Below are 19,088 nucleotides of genomic sequence, written 5' to 3'. Positions count from 1 at the left end.
GCGGTATCACTGCATGGATATTTGTCTGTGTCTCGGCTACATTACCTTAGGTTAGCGTAAAAGGCGCAGCGTATTCTCACAGCGGTTATGCCGGGAGGATTGTCCTTTTGTCTCGGCCCCGTCTGGTTAGGTTAGATTTGCGTAAGAGGCATTAGGGTAGCACAACGTATTCTCATAGCGGTTGCAGAAGCGTCGAGTGTCACCGGCAGCCTTTCAGTCACTTGCGTTTAACTTCGATTGCCAAGGTGCTCGCCTTCTATATGTGCGGCCCAGGCTCTACTACGGTCCCTACTGCTCCCACAGAAACATTTGTGATGTTTAATTATTATTTATTTATTTATTTATGAATACTGCAATCCCCATTGGGGATTTTAGCAGGGTGGGAAACAATACATATGTAAAGAATACTATAGCATAGGCAACGAAAACAATACAAATCAGGTTAACAGAGCTTGAACACAGCAGTGGCGCAGCAGGATAACAAATTGTTACTCAATACTTGAAACAAACGCCAAAAGTGATGATTTTAAAACTTGTTCATTGGTTAGATGATTCCATTCAACGACTGTTCGGGGAAAGAAGGAATACTTAAAACAATTATTACGAAAAAGCTATGATCTGCCATGACTGACTTAGCACGAGCGTGGTAGGTGAGAGACAGTCTGTCCGACACGCGGTCGCCAAATGGGGCATCAGTGCCCACTGCTTCACCTATTTTACCGCGCCGGCAGCCAGCGTCCGAGTGTAAAGTAACTCGACCCCACTCCACAATGCCGGCACGCCTAGGGACAAATGCATACAACACGCGCTAAGAAATCTCCGTAGTGCCTAGGCAGAGTCAAATATCAGTGGTGGTCCAGCCAATCTCAGATTTGGAGCAATTTTGGGAGCAGGAAAAGGGCTGTTTTGTAGCAATTTAGGAGCAGCCACATTAGCATTTTGTAGCAGTTCTGTAGCACAAAATTTTGCTTTTTGGATCAGTTGGAGCAGGAGACAAGCTAATGCATGACATTTGATGCAGCTTACTAATACTGCACAATTGTTCAGTATTTAGAGCAAATAGACACAAGCAAGACAGACTGACGCAGCACAGCCATTTAGCCATACAGCAGGAAACCATGGTATGTTGCATACAGACTTTATTTGCCTATGTAAATAGCACTTTTACACTAGTGAAAACAGTTTTATGCAATAAAACATAATACAAAAGTGACTAGAAATGCCGAAAAACAATTTTGTACTGTTGGCAATAAGAGATTGACTAGACATACACAGCTGTATCAAAAGTATAAATCATTTTGCTATTTAGACGTGCCCACATGCACGATCTGAGCATGCCTTGTTTACACTGTAAAATAAGCTTTAAAACATAACAATTTTTTTCTATTAAACCCACACATATTGCACAATGAAAACATGGAAAGTTCTTTCCGTCGGTGGCTTTTGCTACTTCTTTTTTTCAGCTCTTCAAGCTCGAGAAGTGCAGTAGCCAGCCTCACATTCCCTTCAGCTAACAACTGTTGCCCACTTTGGACCTGCTCCATGCTCTTGTGAGCCAAGCGAGTAGAGATTGTCTCTTCTGCACCTTTAAGTAGTGCACAGCATGACACAACCTTTTCATTTAAGCCCTTTTTCAGTCATTCCATTAATGGCATTGAGCTGGGTCTGTGTGGTTGCAGGCTTCGTCACCTCCGAATCTTCAGTCTCCTTTTCAAGCCGATCTGCATAAAATGTCCTTGCCTTCTTTACACATCGGACCAGCTTAGGTGACAGGGATACTTTGGTGGCATCCCCGTTGTACCTTTGCAAATACGTGTTAACCTGCTTTAGTCCATTCAGACTATTAAGAGACAAAGAGGCACGGCCCTCAAGCAGACGCTTCTTTATACTGAATCCTCTCTCACAATCTGCATTACCATGTGGGAGAGACAGGAGGGTTTTCACGAGTTTTGCAAGCAGTGGCTACTTTTGCTCACCAGCAGCTGATTTCCGTTGAAATACTTTAGCCCATGAGCTGTCAATCCTTTCAGGCACTGCAACTTCACTGCTGTTCACCGGATCGCATTTAAACATGTACCATTCGTCAATTAATGAAGACACTTCATTCACCTGTAGCACTTGCGGCAGTTGTGAAGCAAGGTATCGCAGTGAGCAGGCTTCCGAGTCTGCATCTGTGAAGTGGAAGCCAAGAATGCTCGCATGTTGCAGCAGTTTGTTTTCGAGAGGTAGCTTTTGCAGCAAGTCTTGTGAGCAAGCTGTGTAAAAAGCGCGGGCCCCAAGTCGCAAACGATTTCTTTCAGGGATGTCCCAGGTCCACATTGCATCATCTGTATCTATACCCAACTCGGGCTTCGTCTTCCACAGTGTGGAGTCTTGCAGGTTAAGGCTCTTCAGATTATCGTCTTGCCCTGGTAGGCTTCACAGCGTAAGTGGCTAAGAACTCACTGAACTAATAACAATTTTGCATGAAGAATGTGCAAAAGTGGTTCTTGTTTCTGGAACAGCTTCTGGAAGCCAGTGAATAGCTCAGCACAGTTCTTCAGGAAAGGTATCTTAGCATAGAGTGGTTTCTACAAGAATGCCGCAGCCAGTTTGTTATGAAGACTTTGGGTGGCAGACAGCAGCCAGTCTTGTTTGCTTTTTCAAAGTAGTCCTTAATGGCATCCAACTGCTCCTGAATATGGCACAGTGATTCTTGTAAAGTGAGCCACCTGTTCGACACATGTTGCAAAAACACATGCGGCAGAATACCTATGACTTCCTGGCTTTCACTGAATAGCTCTGAGCGGGCAGCAGATTTTAAGTAATAGTAAACATTTCTTACCACTTCTACATCAGATCCAAAAACATCTAAGCCCTTTACACAAGGTCCACAATGCTTTTGCAAACTGCAGTGACCAACATCGGCAATGCTTGATGTCACATGCTGTTCTAGCTTTCTTTCGACACTGTTCATGATGTGAGGACCGTCACTAAAGAAAAAATGATGCCCTGTCATGGCAGCTGAACAAGTTCATCTACACAGCTGAGAATGATCTCACTGGTGGCCCGTCCAAGATTATATGACTGGACATGTTCCACGACAACACGCTGTTCTGCTTCAGAGAAGAACCTTACAAGTACATCAAGTTGCTGCACTCGCTGGTCAGGTCTTGGAGTTTCATACATCATGATAGAATAGAAAACACCCGGAGGACATAGTTCATCCACCACTTTTGACTTGAAATTTGGGCTTAGTCCATCAGACACAATGCATTACAGCTTCGACTTGCCACATCTGAAGCCCTTGGTAACACTGCTGTCTGGGAACATTGTGTGGTAGATTTCCGTTGCAGTGTCGCCCCATGAAAATGAAATGCACTTGGTTGTGATAGACACGGCAAAAATTGTTTCGGCCTTGCAAACTTGATCTTGTAGAGAGGTGCTAGATGCTCCCCGTGAAAAGTTCAAAGCCGCTTGCACCAATTTAGGAGGCTGGAGGTTTCCATTTTTGTCTCCATTCTTTGCAGTCGCATGGATGTGCTTCTTCATTGTCGATTGACATTTTAATGGAACAATACCGTGTTGTGAGCAACCAATAGTGCAATTGCAGACAACACAGAGTGCTTCTGTGTCTTCAACCCCATTTTTGCACCAAAGATGAATGGGGTCATTATTGCTATCAATTTCATTGAGCACAGACTCCTTGAACTTGGTACTTCGCCCTAGAAAGAACAAGAAAATACACCAGCTAACTTATTTTCTAGAAATGAGAATTAGGACACCAACTCTAATAACAAAAAATCATCTTTCCCAATAATCGCACTGGCAACATTCTCTCCTAGTACACCAAGCTAAAACATGAATTATATGAATACTGCTTCCTTACACTTGCACATTCTTTATTCTTGAACGTCATATTAATTCTTGCGCAGCAAAAGTAACATGCCATCGCAAGACTATTAACCATTCCGGTAGTACGCGACCTACAAGAGCTGGCGTCGTACTGTAGTCTGAAACTAACGTCCACGCTAGCGGCAAACGCCATAACGGAGAACTGGTCTCCAGTGCCGTAGAACGTCTGCTGTGCGTGAAGTGTCCGAAGTTCGGCCAGTGCACCGCACAACCAACGGGCCAATCGACTACCGTAGAGTTACTGTATAAGTGAGCCTATAGAGTAACTCTAGACTACCGCGAATTCGCGTGCCTCAGCCGCCGGCAACGCAAACATCGGCTGCAGCTTCTTTCAAGCAAAATAATTTTCGCTAGATAGAGCGATGCTTAAATTGTACATTTTATGAAAAACGATATCCCCTGTCAAATGTTAAACATAAACGAGAGCTCCGATACTTCTCAAGCTCAGCTGAGTACACGGCTAACGACGGCAGGCGACCCAGCTTGTGCTGGCATCACAGCCCACGGCGCCAACAATATAAGCATATTCTCTTCTTTGTATACAATTAATGCGATGAGCGACGATAAAAAAATATTGCGGCTTGTGAGCGTCGGTGATTAATTTCGAAGCGCCATCAGCTTTAGGTTTGAAGTGAACCGGAAAAGGCCTCGCGACGATATCGGCGCTGCCGAGCCATCAGCGGCTACGAGCGAACAAGACCAGAAATATTTTCGCTCGTAGATGTCGAGCTGCCCGGTGCTAATCCCGTGAAAGTATTGCCGAAGACATTGCTGTATAATACTACTCCTTCACGCTATATATGTTGCAGACTATGTCATTTCATGACATAGTCACTGTCGCTTTAGTACCAACGCGGTAGTACGTGTTTGTACGATGCGATTCACCGACAACTTGTTTGGGGCGCCGCAATGTAATCACCGGCTCGTTTGAACTTTGCGATAACAGCTTTCGCGATAACAACGCAAGCGCCTAATGAAGAGACCATACTTATGTTTGCTCATTCGCCGAACCATGTGTTGGAAGGCGATTTCACGTTGCTCAACGCTGGACATATGCGCTGGAAACTGACAGACAAGCGACAAGCAAGCCGATCAGTGTGCCCACGACCTACTGGAACTCCAAACCTGCACAGATATCCGGCTTCTATGGGAACCTCTTGCGTCCAATCTCGTTCAATCATTGGCTGTTGGTGTCGCTTTTATAAACTGTTCGTCTGCTACTCTACAGTTGACTGATGCGGCGTTGTAATGCGGCGTTGATTCGGCTGTTGTGTTGTGACGAACTGTTTTGCCTAGTTTATGATTTTTGTGAACACAGCAACAGTGATGTCACAAAGCTATGATCAGTCACTTGGCTCCAAAAGTTGACTGCCTGAACCTGAAAAATGTTGGTGCGTGCAGTCCTCTCCCGTCTAAAATAGCGTGAAATAGCCGCTCTTATTGCCTTCTTCAGACAATAGCAAACCGCACAGATCTTGTACACTAAGTCACATTGTTTATAGTGTTCGTAAAGTACACAACAGTTTCATTGTACACATTGTAAAGTTCGCTTCTGCGCTCTTTAGAAACTGGAAACCACCGCAACGTTCAATGACAGAACAATTACTGCTCATTTGAACTCTTAAAAGTTCTCCGTGAATGCGTTGCGAGTTCAAACAAAGAATTAAGCATACAGCTTCACTGCATATGTATCTTTTGCACCACTGTTATGCTGCCCCAATACCACACAGAAAAGCTAGTTTTGCAGTTTGAAAAGAGTTCCGTGACATGAGGCCTGCAGTGCAGCATGTTTTAAAGCACTGAGATCGTTTTTGCAAGCATTCTACTGATCTAGACATCAAACAACATTAAAACAAGCTATGCTCACCTTTCCTTGAAACAGACTCGACCAATTTATTCACATGTCGAGCGCAGCTAGGACTTACTTGTGACTACTTTTACCAGATCCTCTGCATTTAAGTACAGCACACAGCAGTTTTTCCTGTCATCTACAACATTAGGCTATCTGTGATCAACTCAAAAAAAGCTAGATTATCCTATACATCTTTCCAAACGATTTTTCCAGTCTCTTAATAGAGAAAGGAAATTTATGCCGTCTAGCATTGCAGCTGCCAGCTATATGTTTATTGTTTACTTCCTTGCAACGCTCATCTAATTTCCCTGTTCAAACACAAAGCATTCGCAACTTTTTTTTATATTGCGTACAATACCGCCGTTCAACGCACGAGCGGTTACTCGCCGTTTTACCTTGTCTATGGTCGTTCGCCTTCTTCCTGCCTCGACGTCTCTTTCTTCGCGCCAACTGTCGATCGATGCCCATCCTCCTGTGAAGAATATGTGTCCCGCATTCTGCGTTGTCGCCAGCTCGCCCGCATCAACACCGAAGCATGGCAACAGGACCGCAAGCAGCACTACGACGCCTCTCACCGCGTCGTGTGCTTCCGCCCTGGCGAGGATGTGCTGCTCTGGACACCAGTTCATACTCCTGGCTTGTGTGACAAGTTTCAGCTTCGGTTCAGGCCCCTACAAAGTCTTGGAGCAGACCTCTCCGGTTAATTATCGTGTGGCACCAGTTATTGTTCCAAATGACCGCCGCTGCCGCGCTGCTGAGGTTGTGCACGTTTCCCGTATGAAGCCTCTCACGCGGCGTTCGCCGCCCCTTTGAATTGCGGCCCAGGATGGCCGCTCTCGCGCGAGGGGGCATTAGTGTGGGCATTTATAGCTATACATTGTCATCTGTACATGATCATCATCATGTGGGGTTCTTCTTCATCGCTTGTGGGGCTCGCTCTTGTGTGATCCGTGCTTTGGGCGTGGTCGGTTCGCCGCATCTCCGACGCATAATAAACGTCGTGATAACTGCTGCATCACAATATTTGTGAATTTATTCATTTACCATCAATACAAGCGTTTTGTGCCTGCCGAAATGGCAGCACGAGCGCTGAAGAAATCGCAGAAGCAGACAACAGCGAACAGGCTATAACTGGCGCCACTCTGCTCGTACGTTTTGTCCCTAGCGGCAAAAGGGGCTAACTATACCAGGTGTGCTGGAGCAGGGAGATCTGTGCAGATCTGGAGTCCAGTAGGTCGTGGGCATGCCTGGGGCTGGTTGCCAGACAAAGAACAAACAGAAGCTATAAGCGTTCTACGGTTGTGTTATGGTTGTGTTAGCAAGGCAAAGATGGCGCTTTGGTGCAAGTTGCACTTCGTTGGATGCAGCAAGGCACAGACAAGTATAATTGTAGCAAAATGGCGCAAATGGCACAGGTGGACCACCACTGATATATTCAAGGAGCAAAAGCTTCCACATTTTCTCTCTCGCACCTGCACACAAACGTAGGGCGATACCTCAAATGACCGTCTCGTCAAACTACATGCTCCACCGCTGCCATTTTGGTCTTGTTGGAAAGTGCATTTCCAGCATTTATTCTTTTTTCACTAAAAAACCATGCTCCCCAGGCAAAAGCGAAAAAAGCGACGAAATAATGCGCAGCATGTGTTTCTATTGGTTGGTAGGTGCACGTGACCAAAATGGCTGTTTTTGATTGGTTAGGGGAGCTTGCTTTAAACTTTGGTGCGCCTGCGCCGCCATTTTATATTCGTCATGTTAGAAGGAGGCAGTCTTGAGCAATGCTAAAAAATTAACAGGAACTATCATAAGCCTTCAAAATGACTACTATGCAGAAACGCTGCGAAAAAGGAAATTGCTCTGGGACGGTGCGAAGCAAATAAGGATATGGGCAAGAAGGTATCGCTCGTACAGTATAAGATCCACATTGACAAACTGTACTATTGGGGCTACACTTCTAACTCGCACAAGGCAATGTCGAAGACGAACACCCTTATTTCAACAAGCTAGCGACTAAAGGAGCGCGAGTTTCGTCTGCTTGTATTTAACTCTTGGAGCATTGTCAATATATTAAAAAAATTGGAAACATATCTTTTCTCACATAATCCTCAAATATATGTTATAGCAGAAACTTGGCTTCATGATCAAATTGGTGATAACGAAGTTGCGCTGCTGGGCTATAGGCTGTACAGACGTGATGGGAGTTCCCGTGGTGGTGGCATTGTGGTGATAAAGGATAATATTGAAGTTATTGTTGCTGACCAAGTCTGTGATCATGAAAGTATACTTCTAAGGGTGTCCCCACAAGGTGACACGTCTTTTGTCTGCGCTGTTTACCGACCTCCGAATGTGGATGACTTGTTTTTGAGCAGGCTATATGATCACCTGCTAAAATTCCGGGACAAAAACCTAAATATAACCGGACATTTTGACCTGCCATCCATTGATTGGAATAACATACAGTATGGATATTCTGTAGCGGCTGACGCTCTAATTGATCTAATGCTTACTTTTAATCTTGATCGGATTGTGAGAGCTTACACCCGTGGAAATGCAATTCTGGATCTCCTATTTCTGAAAATTTAGCTCAGGAAAAGTACAGGTGGAACCTAGAATTTCTGATCATAACCTGATATATTTCTGCTGGACTAGATATACGGAGATGCAAAAGGAAAAAATTCCTCCAGCTACAGTAAAAGACTATAATAGAGCCGATGACACAGCAGTAATCAATTCTTTAGAAGAGCTTCTTGTTGTTAGCACCAACAACGTTGAAAGTTTGTGGCAACAGTTTTATTCTGCAGTTAAGTTCTGCATTCCCTATTTCATACTGCCAAAAAGACTGCAAAAGCACCGTACAAATCCCTGGATTAGTCGGGAGATAATACAAACCAAAAAAAAAAAATTAAGCACCTGAGAAAGAAGCACAAAACATCCACTCCCCAATTTACGGAGCTAAAGCATGAACTGTAAAGTAAAAGAAGCAAGAAGCAAATTTTTTAGCAACACTATATTGCCGATTTCATTAAAAGTGATCCTAGAAGTTCTGGCGCTACCTTAGTCAAAGTAAAAACGAGATTAAGAGAGTCAAAGCTGATAATATTCTGGATGACCCAACTTCTATTTCAGAGATGTTTAATCAGTACTTTCAATTTGTGTTTTCAATACGTGACGAATATAACCTGCCGAATGTTTCTCCTGTATTAGAAAATGAGTTGGATATAACTAGTGAGGGGGTTCTTGCCATGCTATTAAAGCTAGATAATAAGAAGTCCACTGGCCCTGATGGATTGTCAAATGCATTTTTAAGGCGTTGTATGCTGAACAAATCTCAAATTTTTTGAACACAGTGTACAACTTTTCAATAACTTCTGGTGTTGTACCAGCTGACTGGCAAATAGGCCGTCTGTCTTCCTCAGCTGCACTCTCTTCGGATATGTACTCATCCTCTGTGCCATTGAGCGAGTTCGAGAAGCTGCACTTCTTGAATGCGCAACACACAAGGTTCTCTGGTATGCTGGCCCATGCGTCCACAATCCACTTACGTAGCGTGGCTGGCGAAGCTCGCTTCAGGCACCCAGTCGGCGTCACTGCAGGCTCACCTGAGCACATCCAATCAGCGTAAGACCGCTTGACTGTGTCCTTGAATGGCTTGTTCAAGCAAACATCTAAAGGCTGCAGCCGAGACGTCATCCCACCCGGGATAGCGATGACTTCAGCGCCGGATTCACGCAACAGCCTCTTCACCGAGTCAGCCAAATGGCAACGAAATGCGTTCAGCATGAGGAGGGACAGTGCGCCGGGCCGCCTACGCCACACAGACTTTATCTAGTCGAGCACAAGATTCTCGTTCATCCAGCCTTTCTTATGGCATCTCACAACCACATTGTTCGGCAGCTCCTCACCTTTATGCACTGTCTCCCGCTTGAAGACGACATAGGGCGGGAGCATGCGTCCATCTGCCGTGCACAACAACATGACATTAACTCGCGTTTTCTCATTGCCAGCGGACTGGCCATAAACTTATTTAGAGCCCTTTTCGTGCATAGTGAGGGGCTATGACATGTCAAGGTAAACCGGCGTTTGGTCAGCATTGCCAATTTGCCCTAGCTGGAAGTTCTTGGACTTGTGCAGTGAAATAATGTGGCACTGGAAAGCCACAAGAAGCTCTTCAAACGATTCAGGTAGCTTTTGCGAAATCGAAGTTCGGCGGCATAAGGAAAATCCAGCACGGCACAGGTAGCGATAAATCCAGTGCTTGCTCGCTTTGCAGGCGGAGCTCGGTGGCCCTTTTTTTTCTTGCAAGCTCCTTAGCTTTTGCCTGCATAAGCTCCATGCTCACAGGTAGATGCGCGGCTCGCTGTTGGCATACGAACTCCACCAGGGCGAGTTCAATTTCCGGGTATGTCCCACTCTTCGAGCCACAAAAGCTTCTTCATGTTTCCGCTGCACGCGAAAAGGGCTTCCTTTTGTCGATGCCAAACTGCCTCCCAGCCGCGCTGTTGCCGATGTCCTGTGCAACTACAATAACCTTTTTTCTTGAAAGCAGCCGAGTACTGCTTCCGTGGCCCAGACATCTTGGTCCGTCAATGCGGAATAAAAAAGATGCACTTCGAAGCGTGGTTTGCACATGTGCTGCCAAGGTGTGCACTCAACAATAAAAGAAATGCTGCAGTCATGCAACAATAACGAAACCAAGCTGTAGCCATGCAGCTATAAAGAAGCCAAGCCGTAGCGACGCAGCAATAACGAAGTCAAGCCATAGCCACACAGCTATAAAAAAAAAAAAAAAAAAACTTGCCCAAATTTCTGACTGAAATTTTTGTTCGGATCTGCATATACCATATTTACTCGCATAATGATAGCACCCCTGAATTTTGTCGTCAAAATTCGATTTTATCCATTTCCCATGTAATGATCGCACCCCGAACTTACCGCAGCGATATGTCGCCTGCCAAGTGTAGCTAATAATGATCATGCTTACCATCTGTTGAGTGCTACGCGAACGGCTCTTCAAGGCAAATTAAGCGGTCTGCACGCACCAAACATTCTTAAGTAGATGCCCCATTTCGTTCCTTTTATCACTCCGCACTTCCATGAAAAAAAAAGAAAAGACTGCAACCAAACTTGCCTCGGTTTTATTATGTGTATGCTTTATAAAGGCTGTGGTCAACAACAACAAAAAATGGCGCCTTTCGAGTCTTCTCATCTGCACTCGTGGGCACGCAACAAATCACAAGCGGAAACGATAGTAGCCACATTTACACTGATACGTTAGAAGTGTACCCTATTCATACGCTGACGCTTGTAACACAGCTAAGATATTTGCCCGCCCTTAGCAGAAACATGCTGTATTAGGATACTAGTGAAGACAGATGCCGCAGTTTCCGCAGCATGCCGGCCATGTGTTTCTATGTCACTGGCAGCTAAGTGTGCCCATATGTTTCTGTCCCCTCAAAGTGGGCATGGCTACGTTATTGCCGCAATCTTGCCGATATTAACGATATTATTCATTACTGATACAAAAGAAACCGTTTCAATGCACATAATGTACTTATGAGAAGAAAAAGAATTGCGTTCGGCGCGTTCAGCTTGCTCCGCCGGCCGCCATCTTTGTTTTGGTGTCCCGCACTACATACAGCGGCAGCCGCCTATTTGTTGATCCGTTGTCATCCCGCAGCAAATGCGGTACGAGGGGAAAATTCGGGACACTAACAACAGGGAAAAAAATCTAGTTTTATACGCAGGTTTTTACGGTAAGCGGAGCCCCATGACAATGCGCCAAGGGCAAAAATTCGCTTGGAGTGTGCATAAAACTGCAATATATATATATGGCTTCACCACCCTTTGTGCCGTGCAGAATGCATTAGTCACCCCACTTCTCAAATGTCAGCGAGAGGAGTGGTGCGTGCATACGACACAAAGTTGGATGTCGCCCGTCAAATCCGAATTATAGGTCGGTGACTTTACGGAGGGAGGACACGGGTTTCAAAAACCAAAAACATATCGCAAGAAAATCAATATGTTGAAAATGGTAATTTTGGAATTTCCAACGATTATCCTACCACTTCACCAAATTTTGCGCATTCCAAATCAATATTTTAGCCGTAATATAAATTTTTGGCAACAGTGTGGGCTAAATATAAGGCAAAGTTTCCGTAAAAAAGCACTTTTCCCACGCCGCGTGACCACCCCAGCAGTCGTTCGGTCGCGCTGACCCGTACATAGTTACTCGTCTTCATTTTCCCATTGTCAGGAGCGCTTCGGGGGACTAGGCCTAACACACCATCGTGATTTCCGGCGTCGCTCAACTGCGGGAGCGGGCGGGCTAAATAAAGTCAGACGTAGCATAAGCGCGCGTGCACGTTACATCACGTTGGTGAGAACAACAGCGTCTATCATTAGACCAATGGTTCAACACACTGGTGCAGCCAGCATAACCAGATGCGGCAAACGGACTCCGATATGCACTGGGTCGAGCGACGCTCGCCCATGCACCAATAACGCCGGGCTATGAATGCAGCTTATCGGGAAACGGCGCAGTGGAGTGTTGTTTTTCAACGTTGAACTCCGGCTTCCTCTTCGTTTCTTTTTTTTCTTTCTAAATTTGAATGTCATAGAAAACTTTAGAGTTGAAGGTTGGCATCGCTGTCTGCGTGGGCAGGGTGTCTACCAAGTTGACATTTCTAAATTCCCCGAGTTTTCCAGGTTTTCCCCGAGTGCCTTTGCAAAATTCCCTGAGTGATGCAGAACTATGTTTTATGTCAAGAAGACAAAAACCATCTCGCCCGATACTGTCACTCTCTAGTAAGCATATGAAAAAAAAAATAAAAAAACGACTTAGTCAAATTTGAATACTAAGGAGTAGTGTCTATGTCATTCAAAAAGAGAATAGAAGGGAGGGGTTGGTAAAATACACAGCAAATAAAATATCTTCAAAAAAATTGCAAATAGCGTCGGACATTCTCAAATACAAATAGAAAGGAGATGCATACAGAAGCAAATATTATCGAATATAAACTATTTCCATCAACTGATAGCAAGCTCAGTGGCATGAGGCCCGAACTTCGTCACAATTGAGACTCTCAACAGCTCGTGAGTCAACCTCAACTGTCCTGGCATACTCTCAGCCCGCGCACGATGCCTCAGTGTTGTGTTTCACTGCTTTAAAGAGTTTACAGTGGAATCTCAATGATACGATCACGGCTAATACGAATTTTAGGATGACACGAATTTATCTGTGGTCCCGGTCGCGCCCCATTACTTTGCAACATGCTAGAGAACGGTTGTTATGAATCAATTTTCGACCCAAGGCGGTTGATACGAAAATGACCAAAGACACTGTAAATTTTAAAGTGTGCTTGGCGAAAGCCAGACGCTGATGCCGTCTGCGCTCCGCTTCCCTGGCTTTGCTGTTCGGTGACAGAGCCAGTCGCTGCTGCCGTCTGCGCTACAATTCATTCGCTTTGGTGTTCGGCGATTGGCCTCGAGCTCCACCACTGGAAAAGCTGGTGCCACCGTCGGCGTGACGTGCTATTAGGGATCACGTGGACATAGCGGCCGCGTTGGCTGCTTCGGGAACGCCGAAGCGAGCTAAAAACGAGAGTTTAAATTCCCTCGTGCGCTGCGGTCCTCATTTAGTGGCGAGATTTTCCCGCTTCGAGTGTCTCCTTTACAACGCTTGAAAGCACTACAATAGGTAGTGGCTGCCTTTGAAGGCGCGCAACATGGTAGGCTACTGCTCGGTGCCGCAATGCCAGACGTACACAACGGAGCCCAGTGTCAGCCTTATTCACACGTAGCCGGAGGTCAAGCTACATGAAGCTTGGCTCGCGAAACATAAAACCGGCAAACAGTCATCGGCTACAACTCGGGTATGCAGCAAGCATAGACGCGAGGAAGATTTCTGCTACGGCGCCGGGTCTGCGATGTTCGGAAAACGCGCACTGAGACGCTCGCCCGACTCCGCTGCCCGACTAATGTCATGACGGTTTGGTCGATGAACTTGTCGATGCTATAGTTACTAGCAAGTTCACTGGAGTGGAAAGGGAGCGTAAGAAGCACATTATAAAAAAGTATGACATAAGGTCATATTTGTGTTATGAATTAATGCACTGGATTACAAAGAAGAAGCAGCGGGAAATCACACGCTGAGAACCCCGATAAACATACAGTGCGACACAACTAGAGAAATAATATTGAAATGTCCAAGAATTTAGAAGGAAAAAAAACACTGAATCATCGTGACGGCACATCCCCGTAGGCGTCAAAGTTTTTAAAATGAAATTATTTTTGCACAGCTCTGATAGCGCCCACACAACAATGGTTGCTTGTATACTGTCAAATACTGATATTCTGCGGCCGAAAGCTCATGGCACGGTGCAAAAACGCGCACGCGGTGAAAGTGAAACAGTGCGCAGACAAGCATGCAGACAAGCAGTCGGTCGCTGTGAATCTGTGTGATCGCTGTATTGAGGCTTCATTCTATTACGCTCCATTTAGTTATACAAACACTATAAGGACATATTTCACATAGTTTGCTCTCAGCGTTTACCCACTTTCACGCAAGAAGCCAGTTCGGGAGACTCCATCGCGACGTATTCGTACAGAGATAGCATCTGTCAACGATTCTGTGCTTTCAGTTTGCCCAATATTATTATTTAGACAGCAAAAAACTTCTCTCATTTCGAAAGTACTTACAGAAACGTCCGGGAGAGCTCGCGCATGGTGTTTTCTGTGAGCGCTGACAGCAGAACCTATGAGGAGCGCGCCGCGTGATCCCTCATACTACGCCAGCGAGGCGCTTCCGATAGATGGCGACTCCGTAACTCCTCGCCGCCAATATCGCCTGTCGCTGCTGCCGCTTTCGTTCTGCTTCCCTGCCTTTGGTATCCAGCGATCTAATCAGTCGCCGTTGGTGTTTCCGTTCTGCCTCCCTTGCTTTCGCATCTGGTGACACGTTCAGTCGTCACATGCACTCCTTTTTCTTCTGTCGTTTGGTGTTGGGGGAATCCGCTGCCGTTTCCCCGAACCGCTTGGCGCGGAATCACTGAGCCGCTTCGGAGCCATGCGTCTCACTCACTCGACTGCAACGAGACGTCTGGCGAAGGAGCGGCGGTGCAGCCAGTGCAGCCATAGGTGCAGCTGCCACCGCCAACGCGCACGCGCGCTCGTTCTACCGCTACTGTGTGACGTCACAGTTGCTATGCGGAGCTGCGCCCCCTACCAGCACGCCGGTTGCTAAGGGGGGGAGGAGGTTGCACCGCTGCGCGGAGAGGCCACAGTTGGCACGATTGCAGCGCACAGACGGACGCGACCGCGAGTATCAGCCATTGCCGCCCACGGACGGCCACGAAAGAGAACAGCGCGCAGTCACGCGATTTCTCGCTTTCTCTTTTGGTGCGGAGGCGTGAACACGGCGCCGGAGCACGCGGCGGCCGCGACTGGGCGCGAAGAGTTTGAAGTTTAGTTTGAAGCGGTGGCACTTTTGTTGCTTTTGTGCTTTTCTTCCTTTTCCACGTGCCATCGGACGGAGTAGCTGCTATGCTTCAAGACGCGTTGTGTTAGACGTGAGCGACGGCGAAGGACTACCGGCGGCGGCTGAAACGCTGCATGCACTTGAAGTTCTGAGGCCTGCTATGGCCGCGGATGAAATCAGTGACGACACGCGCATGCGTTTTTATGGATTTGAACAAAGCCTGCTAAGTGACCTGACAAAGAAAAAGGAGCAGAAGGACATTAGAGACTTTTTCTTCAAGAAATAAATACTTTTTATGTACGTGTGCCTGAGTGAGTTCACCTCTGACTCTTTAATTTAGCTAGTTCTAATTGTTTCGACGATAGGAATTTCGGCTAATACGAATATTTTTCGTGACCCCGTGAGATTCGTATCATTGAGATTCCACTGTATTTTGGTTTGGATGAGGGGGGACACCTGCATCTTGGCATCAGCCAAAACTGTTTGAGCTCAAGCTCCTTCAAAACAACGGCAGCACGCTTCCTTTTCCGTTCATTCCTCAATGCATAAGCCCTTTCTGTTCTTGCCCTCCTTCTGCCACTCGTTCGCCCCATCGACCATTTGAAGCATCTTCTTGGTCAGTTGCACAGTCGACGTCCCGATTTTTTGAACTCCCTAGAGGCCATGAAAACGTCTGAAAAATTGGCCACACTGTCTAGCCAGTTGGGCCTAATCAGAGCTGCATCTTTTTCCGAGGCCCGCGTACTACCTTAAGGGGAGACACGGCTCTTTGGGACCGAAAATCGGTCAAAAAGCCCGATTTTCAATCTTTTCATTTTTGGATTCATGGCATAATTCTGCACCTTTGAGCAAATTTCCATTTAAATCTTATGCGTAATTGCGCCGTAATGTCGATTTAAAATAGTGTAGTTTCTAAAAGCGCCCTTTAAATTGTGGACAAACAGCGCTAGTTACGACCGCGCGCCGCGCAAAAACGAAAAGCCGCACCTATGCCATCTTGGTCTTGTTTGAAAGCTCGCGCGTCTGGCTTCCCTTCCTCTCTCGGCCAGCCACCATGTGCCAGCCGCAGTAAAATAAAACAAGCGCAAAGTTTTCTTCAACGCGCGTTCTTATTGGTCGGAAAAAGCACGTGACCCGAATGGTTGCCGGTTGCCCGGTTGCGCCGGTTGCCCTGGCATGAGCACTGCACATGCCGCCATTTTGAGCGAGTCCTCGGTACTGCACGGAACTATGCCAGGGGGACCGAAGAAGCACCATTCGGTGTATATGTTCGGCCGGAGACGAAGGAAAACGAAGAAGAAAGTAGGGGAATCGTCTTCTTTTCCGTCTGAAGCCAGCGACCGACGAGGAGCAAGTGCCGACGAGCAGCCGCATGATAGCCGCGGAGAAGCAAACAATGCATCGCTGGACGACGCATCGCTGAACCGTGCACCCATCACTTCTGCGGATCGTCAGCCGCCCGATTGTCGTGGAGAAGCAGAAAATGCTTCGCTGGACGATGCTTCGCTGGACAGTGCAGCCAACACGCCTGCGGACGCCAGACTCGCCGACCGACGCACGGACGGGCAACCGCCCTGCCGCGGAGAACCAAACAATGCCTCGCTGGAAGTTGCATCGGTGGACAGCGCACCCGACGCGTCTGAAGTGTCCGCCCGAGTGAGAATTGACTCTAAAACTGTCACCGACAGCGACGTAAGGGAGGCAAGCGCTCGTGAAAAGGCTACGCTCGAGCGGCTTGCGTCGCAGGCAGCAACGACGCGAAAGATGGAGCCATTCACGGACCTCGGCGGCGCGGCAGCGTCGGTAACAGACGAACGTAAGGCAGCGTTTACTGCCGTCGACATGCGTGCGATAAACTCCCTCCTTGGCTTTTTGCGCTGCCAGACTTGTCAAGGACGCGCGGAGATGGTGACAGGAGATCGCGAGTACGGCCTCGCAGTGAAACTGATGCTGATCTGCGAGAGGTGCGGTGAGGTAGCGACTGAGTGGAGTTCGCGACGGGTACAGGGTGAAAAGAAATGCAACCCGTTTGAAATTAATATCCTTGCCGGGCGTGCGATGCTCGCAACAGGTAACGGCCAGACAGCCATGAATGACATTTTCGCAGCGATGGGCCTGTCTGGCCGAGGTCTCCACAACAAGACGTTTCAGCAGCATTTGAAAAAAACTCTGAACCCCGGTGCGACGCGTGCAGCTGAGGCTGTTATGGTGCAGTGCGCAGAAAAAGCGGTTGCACTTTACGAAAACTTGTGTTTTGGACACAAAGGCAACATTGCTGTGTGCTTTGATGGCACCTGGATGACGCGGGGCCATTCTTCGCATATAGGAGTAGGCGCAGTGGCGGAGCTATTTACCGGCTACATCCTGGACTACGTCGTGCTTTCAAACTTTTGTTTGGGCTGTGAAATTGGACCCACACCTGACTCTGAAGAGTATGCTGGGTGGAGGAAATCCCATCAGTGCCAGAAGAACACCGATTGTAAATCTGGCCAAATGGAAGTTGAGGCTGGATTAATCTTGTTCCAGCGTTCTTTAGAACGCAACAAAGTAAAGTACACAACCATGCTGTGCGACGGAGACAGCCGCACTTTTAATGCTATCAAGGATGCAAAGGTGTACGGCTTTGTAGATGTTCAGAAAGAAGACTGCATCAATCATGTACAAAAACGTATGGGTGCAGCGCTTCGAAACCTGCTCCAGAAGCACAAAAGTGAAGGCATTCGGGGACTTGGTGGCAAGGGGAGGCTCACAGCAGACCTCATCAACAGGCTGAGTGCCTATTATGGTCGAGCACTCAAGTCTCATTGCGGTGATGTTGACGCCATGCAGAGAGCGGTAATGGCAACATACCACCATGTCACGTCAACTGACAGCTGCTCTAACCACAGCCTGTGCCCAAGTGGCAAGGATTCTTGGTGCCGTCATAATGCGGCAACAGCAAAAGGTGAGCCACAACCAAGGCACAAGTATAACTTGCCAGCGGACGTGGCAAAGGCCCTTTTGCCTGTGTATGAGCGCTTGGCAGATGTAAAGCTGCTGAATAGGTGCAAGCGAGGGAGAACCCAAAACTCCAATGAATCGTTCCACTCAGTCATCTGGAGTATGATTTCCAAAGAGCAGCATTTCTCCCTTTTTGCTGTGGAGGCAGCCGTTGCAGAAGCAGTGCTACGCTTCAATACTGGAAATGAATATGCAGCAACAGCCATTCTTCAAGAAATGAATATGAATGTGACAGACACCGGCTCAAAAAGAGCCAAAGAAAAAGACTTGCGTCGCACCACTGCTTCCAGGAAAAAACGGGCATTGTCACTAGGCCTCCAGACGATGGCAAAAAAGAAGCACCAATCTGGGATGCACCCAGATTATTCCCCAGGTGCATTTTCGTAATTTGAGGTGCTTTCGTTCTCATAAAGGTGCTTGAAACCGTTTTTCTTCATTTTCTCAAAACTACAATTTTGACACACTAGCAGTTTTGGAGTGAACATATTTCTGTTTGTATTTGTGCTAGCACAGTAATTTTTTTTCCCCTGAAAACAGAAACTCTTACTCTCTGTAGTAAGGCTAATTTCACTGCGCATATTGGTCAGTAACATTTTTTTTAAAGTTACTTTGTATAAAGCAGGTGAGGGAACTTTTACTGCAATGGGTTTGGCAACCCCTAGCTTTAGACCTAATTGGCCTAGGAGACTCATTCTTGTTTTACTACATTCCTTAGATGTTAAACATTAATTTGGTATGCTAAATTTTATCACTGCATCAATTGTTTGGGAAATTATCAAACTCCAAATGAAAAACATAATATTGTAAATATTTTGAAAACTGTTTGTTGTATGGAAAAAATAAATGCAGATTTAGAATCAGTGCATA

General features: G+C 46.7%; 1 protein-coding gene and 1 pseudogene across 2 annotated transcripts in view; both read right to left on the bottom strand.

Moving 5' to 3' along the window:
* The window catches only part of LOC142580193 (protein arginine N-methyltransferase 1-like), a 192,253-nt gene that overhangs the window by 53,385 nt on the left and 119,780 nt on the right, over window positions 1–19,088 (bottom strand). The gene's annotated exons all lie outside the window — the stretch shown is intronic.
* On the bottom strand, window positions 738–9,436 carry LOC142577682 (uncharacterized; annotated as a pseudogene).

The sequence above is a fragment of the Dermacentor variabilis genome, chromosome 4 (assembly GCF_050947875.1).
Source record: "Dermacentor variabilis isolate Ectoservices chromosome 4, ASM5094787v1, whole genome shotgun sequence".
Lineage (NCBI taxonomy): Eukaryota > Metazoa > Arthropoda > Arachnida > Ixodida > Ixodidae > Dermacentor > Dermacentor variabilis.
This window is presented reverse-complemented; position numbering and strand designations above follow the sequence as displayed.